Below are 12,371 nucleotides of genomic sequence, written 5' to 3'. Positions count from 1 at the left end.
ATATGTAAATAGAACTAAAATAAATGCAACTAATTACAAAATGTTTTTAGACCAACGGGATTGTGGTAATATTTTTATTTTATGTTTTCCAATTGTAGAGTTCAAATCGTAGAGTTTATGGCCCTATTATATAGCATTGCTGCATTATTTGTAAATTTTTCGTTATCATGTTGTAAATCTACAACTTATAAAAAAAAAAAACAGACAAGACAAGTGGATATTATGACAAACGTAAAATAATTTATTAATATAACATGAGTTAACGATTGTGTATTTATCTGTACTTAATCACAATAAAAAAAAAAAACCCCAATCATTAGTCAATGCAATCGCGAACGAGCTTATATTGTGATATGCTCTATAGCAGGGATGGGCAACTCAAAGTAACTAGCGGGCCACTTTTAAAGTACATTACAATCTAGCGAGCCACAGTGCATAGGAGAAAAAAAAAGGTTCTTCAAATTTACTAACATTTATTTTTTATCTTTATTTATTTATATTTAAAATTATTATTTAATGTGATACTTGAGAATGAGGTTTTATATGAAGTAATTTGAAAATGTAGCGCGGGCCAGATAAAAAAGGTACGCGGGCCGCCTGCAGTTGCCCATCCCTGTACTATAGTATTATTGTAACATACGTGTTCGGTGTTATTTTATTTTAGTGCAGACGAAGTTTACACTTCCTTATTTGTATGAATATTTGATTTTTTCAATTTGTATTTGTAACTTTTTTAATAAAACTAGTAAAATGAGTGACGGTCGATTATGTTTAAGTGACTATAAGTATAAAAAAACCGCGGGAATAAAATCAACTAAATAACTTAGTGCAAAAATTAAGTTTTTTTATATTAATGTATGTGTATGCATTTTTATAACAGCTGTATATTTTTATTTTTCATCATTAAAATTTTAAGTAATAAAGGAAAAAACTATAATTGTATTCTTTAATAACATTTTTTAGACCAGAAAAATATTTACATCAAAAGGCGGCAATTTATTTAGTTCTTAAAGCGGCACAATGGTTAAATCCGGCACTGGATGGTTCTAAAATTAAAAAAAAAAAAATTAGAAAAAGTCAATCATTTAGGAAATAATGAGTGTTGTTTGATAAAAATAAATAATTCCCAGTATATCATAACAATGCGAGTTAAAAAATATTAAAAATACATATTCACGTTTTTTTTTTAATAAGCATTGAAAGTTCGAATTTCGACAAAATGCGTAAAACTAACAAATATTTGAAATTTATTTTTAAGTAAAAATTCATACAATTTATCTTATATCGATATTCTTATATTGTTTTTATTCAAAAATGAATAATTCTAGTAACGTTTGATTTTTATAGCTATACGGCTTGAAATTTAAAACAAGGTTCCATATGAACGTTAATTCTGTGTGCAAAAGAATCTAAAAACTATAAATACACAGTTTTTTTTGTTATAGTTATTTACCTATTTCAAATTTGGATGAAATTATATATTAAATAGATAACTATAAGAATAACAATTTTAGTTATATAGTTGTAATTTCAAAATTATTATTCGCGTACCTGAAATGTTTAGGGTATACTTTAAATTCAAATATCGTTAATGATTTATATTAATACTTTATATTAAACTGTATACACCTACTATGAATAACTGAGGGAGTCGGACATATAATGAATCTGATCTGATTAATTTGGAATTTATTTTATAGGTTATTTTCAATACTTGATGAAATGTTCAAAATATTTCAAATATCATTAAGTTCTTCATAAACATTTACAATTTTCAATTATTTTGTTGTTTTTTTCTTTTCCAAAAATGTCAATACAATTTTATCCATTTTGTAAAAAAGCTTCAAAATGTAATACAAGGTTCCCCGTAAGTTGATAAAATAGCAGTTGGCTAGTATTAAAAATACTTGGTCATAGTCTTTACATAGCGATTTTAAGAGTTTTTCTTCTTAATGTGCCTCGTGCCTGTATACATTGTATATTATTATACAGCACTGATTTCTGATACATAAAACATTATTAAAATAATAATTAACTTGAAATCATTTTTATATTTTAAACATGCATATTCATTATACTAATATGTTGTTAATTTATCATAATTTATATTTTATACAACACACGTTTAATAACAAAATAGTATTACACGGCGTAATGAGTATGCAATATAGATACCGCGTTGTAATGAATTATCATTATTCCTGTACTTGGCTCAGTATAATATATTATGAACACGGAACGGATTTATAAGCACAAAATATGCTTCTAAATGTATTGTAATATGCAATAAAATATATACTTGAAATTTAGTCGAGACAAGATTTTATTTAAAATTATGTAAGAATGGTATTTCGTCGTCTTCACTTCGTGCTTAAACAATAACATTCCTAAATTCTAATCCGTCTTAGTAAATGAATTTTTATTTATTCATCTATCCAATATTTTAGAGCCTGTGCGGTGCAATATCAATCTATTAAGTTTAAAACGATAAATATTTTCTTTGTTATTATTATATTAAAAGTTGTATATGAACAGTAATTATATATTATACTTATATAGACTCTCATATAGTCATTCATAAATTCATAATATAGATAGGAATATAAAACTTACGCTAAAAATTCGAGTACCCACGAATAGTATTGATAAATTACAATAATGTAACAAGGCTAAGACGATGCAAAACATATGCCAGTAAACTCATACACTTCACCAAAAAAAAACAACTTATCACTATTATAATCTTTCAAAATTTATAACTAAGTGAAAATTACTTAATCTGCATAAAAAATAAACACAATTTCCAAAAAGATTTTTGCCCCAGGTGAGGATCGAACTCACGACCTTAAGATTATGAGACTTACGCGCTGCCTACTGCGCCACCGAGGCATGTATAGTAGTAGGACATTTTAGTTATCTAAGCTAAACACCTAATACTACTAGCATTAAGTCTGAACAAATTAATAATTTGAAATATTTTAAAACAAAATAACAAACAATTTGATTTCAGACTACATATCATCATATCATTGACACATTATATGTTCAATATTTTTATTAACTGCTTAGCTATAATTGTTTTTCCATATTATTTATATAATTACTGTTCATATTCAACTTTTAATATAATAATAATAAAGAAAATACTTATCGTTTTAAACTTAATAGATTGATATTTCACCGCACAGGCTCTAAAATAATAGGTAGATGAATAAATAAAAATTAATTTACTAAGACAGATTAGGAATATTATTGTTTAAGCACGAAGTGAAGACGACGAAATACCATTTTTACATAATTTTAAATAAAATCTTGTCGACTAAATTTCAAAAATACATTTTGAAGCATATTTTGTGCTTATAAATCCATTCCGTGTTCATAATATTATAATACGCTAAGTACTGGAATAATGATAATTCATTACAGCGCGGTATCTATCAGTGGCGTACACAGCTATTTTCAATGGGGGGGTGGGGGTGGGGGGGGCTTACATATAACAAATTATATACATATATACAATATATTATATATTATACATTGATAAATCAAAATAATATGTTGTTTAACTAATATTTATTTTCATTATAAAACAATGTCTATTTTTATTGTTTTATAAAATATTTAAACAGACAACAGTAAGTACAATTTACTAAACGTCCAAATCGTCAGGAATTTGATTGTAAACTGAGAAATAGATTCTATACTATAGTATTAGCGATACTGCGATAGCTATTATTTATTAAGGCATATTATATCGGATTACACAGATCTATAAATATTCTACGATTGTCCTCAATCGAACCCTCATGTTTGTGTTTGAACAAATTTCCCAATAATTTCATTAATAAATTAATTTGTAACAAGTTATCAATAATATCTACAATATATTATTATAACAAAAAACTGGGTTGCTTATAACTTATAAGTTACAATATAATGGAGTATAATTTGGAATATCCCATATCTAATAATTACTTCGGTGACGACGGTCTTATCGGCTCTCGCCGTACATTTGTAATCGAAACTCGATTGTGACGGTAACTCTGAAATTCCCTAAATTTAATTTTGTATTTATTTTTATTAGTACTATTAATTTTGTTTTTAAATTGTCATCGTTTTTATTATAAATTTTTACTACGTAATTACGTAAACTGAAAAAATACTAAAGGGGGGGGCTGAACACCCCCCCACCAGTGTGTACGCCACTGCGATACATATTCCATACTCATTACGCCGTGTAATAATATTTTGTTACCAAACATGTGTTGTATAAATATGATAAATTAACGTCATATTAGTATAATGAATATGCATATTTAAAATTATAAAAATGACAAAAAATGTTTTATGTATCTACAGTAGTCAGTGATAAATATACAATATACATAAATAAAAAACAAATGCTGAAAAATGGAATTAAATTATTAAATTAGATAGAAGCCAATCGTTTTAAATGTATGAAATAGATTAGTAGAATTTATTCTGAGGGAAGACAATTAGTCAGCTTATACGTTTATTAGATAATTCGTAATGTAAAATTTGACATCGTGATTATTATGTGTTTTCAATAACTTTTAGCTGATATGGCTCTATGAGTACCACCTTGTAATTATCCTTATTTAACCTTTTTTTTACCAACAAACCAACACTTGATGTATAAGTCGGCAAAAAAAATTAAAATGTAGTATATAGTATATAATATATATTAAAAATAAAAATAATAATTACACAGGCTAAGACGATGCAAAACATATGCAAGTAAACTCATACACTTCACCAAAAAAAAACAACTCATCACTATTATAATCTTTCAAAATTTATAACTAAGTGAAAATTACTTAATCTGCATAAAAAATAAACACAATTTCCAAAAAGATTTTTGCCCCAGGTGAGGATCGAACTCACGACCTTAAGATTATGAGACTTACGCGCTGCCTACTGCGCCACCGAGGCATGTGTAGTAGTAGGACATTTTAGTTATCTAAGCTAAACACCTAATACTACTAGCATTAAGTCTGAACAAATTAATAATTTTTTAACTTGTTAAGTTAATATAGAAGATTGTAAGTTAATCTAAATCGTAATAATAAAATAATAATTAAATAATAAGTTTTTAGTTTTTACAATTTAGATTAACTTAACAATTTAAAAAATTATTAATTTGTTCAATTATTAATATGTTTTGCATCGTCTTAGCCTTGTTACATTATTGTAATTTATCAATACTATTCGTGGGTACTCGAATTTTTAGCGTAAGTTTTATATTCCTACCTATATTATGAATTTATGAATGACTATATGTGAGTCTATATAAGTATAGTATATAATTACTGTTCATATACAACTTTTAATATAATAATAACAAAGAAAATATTTATCGTTTTAAACTTAATAGATTGATATTGCACCGCACATGGTCTAAAATATTGGATAGATGAATAAATAAAAATTCATTTACTAAGACGGATTAGAATTTAGGAATGTTATTGTTTAAGCACGAAGTGAAGATGGCGAAATACCATTCTTACATAATTTTAAATAAAATCTTGTCTCGACTAAATTTCAAGTATATATTTTATTGCATATTACAATACATTTAGAAGCATATTTTGTGCTTATAAATCCGTTCCGTGTTCATAATATATTATACTGAGCCAAGTACAGGAATAATGATAATTCATTACAACGCGGTATCTATATTGCATACTCATTACGCCGTGTAATACTATTTTGTTATTAAACGTGTGTTGTATAAAATATAAATTATGATAAATTAACAACATATTAGTATAATGAATATGCATGTTTAAAATATAAAAATGATTTCAAGTTAATTATTATTTTAATAATGTTTTATGTATCAGAAATCAGTGCTGTATAATAATATACAATGTATACAGGCACGAGGCACATTAAGAAGAAAAACTTTTAAAATCGCTATGTAAAGACTATGACCAAGTATTTTTAATACTAGCCAACTGCTATTTTATCAACTTACGGGGAACCTTGTATTACATTTTGAAGCTTTTTTACAAAATGGATAATTGTATTGACATTTTTGGAAAAGAATAAAACAACAAAATAATTGAAAATTGTAAATGTTTATAAAGAACTTAATGATATTTGAAATATTTTGAACATTTCATCAAGTATTGAAAATAACCTATAAATTAAATTCCAAATTAATCAGATCAGATTCATTATATGTCCGACTCCCTCAGTTATTCATAGTAGGTGTATACAGTTTATTATAAAGTATACCCTAAACATTTCAGGTACGCGAATAATAATTTTGAAAATACAAAAATATAACTAAAATTGTTATTCTTATAGTTATCTATTTAATATATAATTTCATCCAAATTTGAAATAGGTAAATAACTATAACAAAAAAAACTGTGTATTTATAGTTTTTAGATTCTTTTGCACACAGAATTAACGTTCATATGGAACCTTGTTTTAAATTTCAAGCCGTATAGCTATAAAAATCAAACGTTACTAGAATTATTCATTTTTGAATAAAAACAATATAAGAATATCGGTATAAGATAAATTGAATGAATATCCTATCTAATTCAATGACATTTTTTATTTGATAAAAGTAGACAAACTCATGAGGAATCTTGTCTACACAATTTTCAAACGTATGATTTAAAAAGATAAATTGTATGAATTTTTACTTAAAAATAAATTTCAAATATTTGTTAGTTTTACGCATTTTGTCGAAATTCGAACTTTCAATGCTTATTAAAAAAAAAACGTGAATATGTATTTTTAATATTTTTTAACTCGCATTGTTATGATATACTGGGAATTATTTATTTTTATCAAACAACACTCATTATTTCCTAAATGATTGACTTTTTCTAATTTTTTTTTTTTTTTAATTTTAGAACCATCCAGTGCCGGATTTAACCATTGTGCCGCTTTAAGAACTAAATAAATTGCCGCCTTTTGATGTAAATATTTTTCTGGTCTAAAAAATGTTATTAAAGAATACAATTATAGTTTTTTCCTTTATTACTTAAAATTTTAATGATGAAAAATAAAAATATACAGCTGTTATAAAAATGCATACACATACATTAATATAAAAAAACTTAATTTTTGCACTAAGTTATTTAGTTGATTTTATTCCCGCGATTTTTTTATACTTATAGTCACTTAAACATAATCGACCGTCACTCATTTTACTAGTTTTATTAAAAAAGTTACAAATACAAATTGAAAAAAATCAAATATTCATACAAATAAGGAAGTGTAAACTTCGTCTGCACTAAAATAAAATAACACCGAACACGTATGTTACTATAATACTATAGTACAGGGATGGGCAACTGCAGGCGGCCCGCGTACCTTTTTTATCTGGCCCGCGCTACATTTTCAAATTACTTCATATAAAACCTCATTCTCAAGTATCACATTAAATAATAATTTTAAATATAAATAAATAAAGATAAAAAATAAATGTTAGTAAATTTGAAGAACCTTTTTTTTTCTCCTATGCACTGTGGCTCGCTAGATTGTAATGTACTTTAAAAGTGGCCCGCTAGTTACTTTGAGTTGCCCATCCCTGCTATAGAGCATATCACAATATAAGCTCGTTCGCGATTGCATTGACTAATGATTGGGGTTTTTTTTTTTTATTGTGATTAAGTACAGATAAATACACAATCGTTAACTCATGTTATATTAATAAATTATTTTACGTTTGTCATAATATCCACTTGTCTTGTCTGTTTTTTTTTTTTATAAGTTGTAGATTTACAACATGATAACGAAAAATTTACAAATAATGCAGCAATGCTATATAATAGGGCCATAAACTCTACGATTTGAACTCTACAATTGGAAAACATAAAATAAAAATATTACCACAATCCCGTTGGTCTAAAAACATTATGTAATTAGTTGCATTTATTTTAGTTCTATTTACATATAGTTAACCATCTTGTACTAGAAACTATATAATTGTTTAATATTTTTGGGAGTTTACCAATTGCGCTCAGTTGTTTTCAGGCTTTATAATATTATTCTACATTATACCTAGTATATAAAAATACTTTTATAAAAATATGTATTATAAATAGATTTTTTCAGACAATACAAAAAAATTATACAATGGACGTCAATATTAATAATATTTGTACAATATAAATCTTTACCAAATCATACACATAGGTACACGTCAATAATAAATAATTAATATGCGTAAAAATATAATATATATGTATAGTACCTATTAGACAGTGTGTCGGACGTATAAATTAGGCAGATAGGTAAACAGGTGGATAACGATCATTAAAGATAATGAAAACATTCATATCTTATTCTTTTATAGTATGTTCGTTAATAATAATAAATAAAATATTTAAATATTTTATATTTCACCCTACGTTGAGTCGGGATATGCACTATTATCAGCTTGTAGCTTGTCGTATTTTCCAGTAATTTCGTATACGTTTTGCTTTAAATTAAGTATATTTGAATGTATATTAGTTAGCTATATTTAATTGTGTATATACATATTTAAATTTTTTGCCGTGTAGTAACTTACATATGTCCATATAAAAATAAAGAACCTAAAATATAAGTAGAGCAATTGGTGTACTGATCTTAAATTTAAGCGGCACAATTGGTGTACTGGTCTAAAATTTAAGCGGCGCAATTGGTATACTGACCTAAAATACAAATATTGTTGGGCGATTGTAAACTTCACCAATTTACAGGTAGTCGATTTTACGGTTAGATTTATACGGGAGATAGTAAATTCCCCCAAAAATGAACAGGTAAAAACAAGGTCTATGTCAAATTCCGCCCGGATAAATATCCAAGCAAAAAAAGGTACACGTAAATACCGCCCGGAAAAATAAATATTTTTAATCTAAGCGTTTCGTGAATGTACGACGCGACCGTACTTTTCGCGACGCGGTGCGTGTTATAACTTATAGTATTGGGAAGACACAACATTTTCGAATATAATTATTGATTATGATTTTATTTTGACGCTTTTTTATTAATATAAATATTAATATTTTTACTATTATATTTTTATTTTGTTATATGCACATGACATGTTGTAATTATTGATTATATGGTTATATTTTGATTCGTTTTTATTATTATAAATATTACTACTTTTAATATTATATTTTTACTTTCGGGTGGAATTTACATGAACCTTTTTTTACCTGAATTTTTTTCGGGCGGAATTCACATGTACCTTATTTTACCTGTAGTTCATTTTGGGCGGATTTTATAATTTACATGTGCCCGATTTATAGCATGTAAATTCCACCGATACGTATTTTTGACCTGAATGCATGTAAATTCCATATAAAAATCCAAATAAACATCACTTTAAAAAAGCTCTATTAGATATTCAATAATTATTATATTATTATTTATTTTAATATTGTGTAAAAAAAGATTTAAGTATCTGAATAATATAATTTATATAAATAATAAATCTGTACATAAATTATGTAGGTATACGTATTACTCATGTAATGTTAATAATGATATATTTTTCTATTATTTCTATTTGATTTTTATAAGATTTTTTTTTTAATTATTATATTTAAATTCAATAGATATATTATAATTAGGGTCCGGATTTAAATGTACTCAAAACCATACAAATGTGCTCTAATAAATAGCCAAAAATGTCCTTAAAAAATGCATTTTACTTCAACAATTTATCTTAAAAAATGCCATTTATATTTGTAACAATTTGTTATTTTAATTTGGAATTTATAATTAAAATATATTTATTATTTTATTGAAAAAAAAAATGGAAAAATTGACTTGATGCTACTATGAAAAAACATATCGTTGGAATTTACATTTTTTTTTCAGGTAAAAAAATGTACCGGAGGAATTTACATGAAAAAAGGTCGTAATCAATGGAGTTTACATGCGCCCATATTGTTTTAGGCGCAACTGGTCCATGCTCATATTTTTCACCCTTATATTTATAATGTAAATCATTATCAACTTTTGATTTGATAAAATAATAAGCAGGGCCCTCTTAAGCTTTGTAGGGGCCCTTTTAGTAGGCATACACAAGTATTGAATAATAACACCAAAAGTTTATTTAATATGATTACTTTATTAATTAAAAACTATGTACATTTTACAGAATTATAAATGGTACCTATTTTACTGTTATAACTTTCAACAATGAAACTTATAGTGTATGTGTATCGTTAAGTAAGCAACGGGTTTTTTCGAGATTTCTGTTGTGCAAAATCTTCAATTATACCTTCGGAGTCTAGTTTTTGAAGGAGATCGCTTTCTATGCACATTATTCACAAATTGGTGAGCCGTTCTTGCATAACGTGACCATACGTCCCGCTTTGGGCGGGACAGTCCCGCTTTCGAGATAAGTGTCCCGCCGTCCCCAAAGAACCTAAAAATGTCCCGTTTTAAGAAAAGTCGACATGTGGTAGGTATTAATTATTGATCACATATCACAATCATACATTTATACTGTATCTAGGAGCGTCATTTCAGATTTTTTTTCGGGTGTGCAAAGTTTCAAGCAGGCCATTTTGAAATTTCACCAGGCCATATAAAAATATATATACATATATATATATATATATGTATATGCATATTATCCTGCATTCAATTATTTCCATACATTATATGTATGGACCGGTTATTACAATTTGATTTTAATCATATAAATAATTGTGCATTCGTGGCTCATGCATTATTTTAGGATTCAGCAAGGCGCAGGCCAATTGTAACATTTTAAAAGTAAGTGGTGCAACTGAACACCCTGCCACACCCCCCAAATGACGCCCCTGATTGTATCTATACAGTTAACAGTATATAACGTATACCTACATATTTTATATAAACTGTGAAACACTAAAATCCATAATTTTTGGCCGTTGGGAGACTATTATATGATTTATATAATATTCGCATTTTTCATATAAACAATTAAATGTTTTTTATTCAATAAAAAAAATTGTTATTTTACGCAAAATTATATGGTTTTCTTATTAAAATGTACAGGTGTCCCGCTTTGAAGGAAAAAAATTATGGTCACGTTATTCTTGCAACATAATTGTTAGTAATTCGGTTTTTATTTTTTTTTAGTTGTGAAAATGAGCGCTCCCCACTGCAATTGATGATTATGAGGCAAAGGAAAATCCTTTAGGGAACTTCCACGTTTGGGAATGTTTCTGCTAATTTGTCTGCTTTTATTAAAGAATGTTTAAATAATAAATAATATCAATATCAATATACAGATTTCTTCAACGGCGAATATATGAGCCAACTTCTTTCTACACACTCATATTCCATTCGTCAATTTGCGGGTGAAAACATTTCTAGTCAAGCTTCTAGTTTTTGTTTTACCACTAACATCTGAAAAACTTGTAAAAGTTTCGGAGAAGTCACTATTTTTATTCTGAAAAAACTCGGGTCATTTGAGTATCCAAATATCGTATTTTTCTTCAGTTAAAATATCATCAGCGTAAGTACCAGGGCCGTGAGATATATTTTTTATAATATGTGTATTTGTTAAATCGCAGTTGCTTAAGCTGGAAGTTTTAAATTGATGTGTTAACGGCTGTCGTTAAATACGGAGCTGATGAACACCAAACTCTAGTTGTATCATTAAAAATGGGTCAATTTCAGGACTTTCAAATTTAGAGGTAGGTACCATGATAACGATGTCGAAACTCAGTCTGCCTGTTAGTTTCTTCGAGTTTAAAAAATGAAGTAAGCTTAGGCTGTTTGTTAATATTTTCTTTTTGGATCGCAAGTCTTTTCTTTTTTCTGAACCACTAAAATATGTTCGTTTTGACATAATTATGTATATGAGAGTATGAGACTACAACTCTATAACAGACACTATTGCAATTTTATATTTTATATTTTTATTATAGTTAAATAAACTAAACGAAATGGACAAACGGTGCACTTGTACTGACCGTCAGTTTTATCGTGTATTTTTACTGAAAACGTTTAAAATCAAATTCCTATTCAATTCACTGATTTGATAAAATTAAGATAAGATAAATAATCCAGCACCTACATAATACGGGCAGGTAGATACTTTTATAGATTTAGTATTTATAATTGATAAAATCTATTATTATGACCAGTGCCGCAAATTCCGGCTATCAGTATGAGTGTGTGATTCTTATATCAAACAACACTCATTATCTATAAACATTGACTTAGTTCAAATTTTTTTCCAAAATTTTAGATCAATCTTTTTCTTGAATTTATAATTTTTTTTATTTTCATCCTTATATTTATTAGGTTAACCACTATCAACTTTTGATTTTCAAATAACAACCTATACCTACTTAAAATTTCATAAACTAATAAACAGGGTTGGGGTTTTA

General features: G+C 26.7%; 2 non-coding genes across 2 annotated transcripts; both read right to left on the bottom strand.

Moving 5' to 3' along the window:
• Positions 1-2,816: 2,816 nt before the first annotated feature.
• TRNAM-CAU (transfer RNA methionine (anticodon CAU)) lies at positions 2,817-2,889 on the bottom strand. Its single transcript has one exon. It is a non-coding gene; the product is annotated as a tRNA-Met (tRNA).
• Positions 2,890-4,880: 1,991 nt separating this feature from the next.
• TRNAM-CAU (transfer RNA methionine (anticodon CAU)) lies at positions 4,881-4,953 on the bottom strand. Its single transcript has one exon. It is a non-coding gene; the product is annotated as a tRNA-Met (tRNA).
• Positions 4,954-12,371: the final 7,418 nt, after the last annotated feature.

The sequence above is a fragment of the Diuraphis noxia genome, unplaced genomic scaffold (assembly GCF_037042655.1).
Source record: "Diuraphis noxia isolate RWA-SAM2 unplaced genomic scaffold, SU_Dnox_SAM2 contig0001, whole genome shotgun sequence".
Classification (NCBI taxonomy): domain Eukaryota; kingdom Metazoa; phylum Arthropoda; class Insecta; order Hemiptera; family Aphididae; genus Diuraphis; species Diuraphis noxia.
Note: the sequence above shows the minus strand (reverse complement) of the source record. Positions and strands in the feature narration are given on the sequence as shown.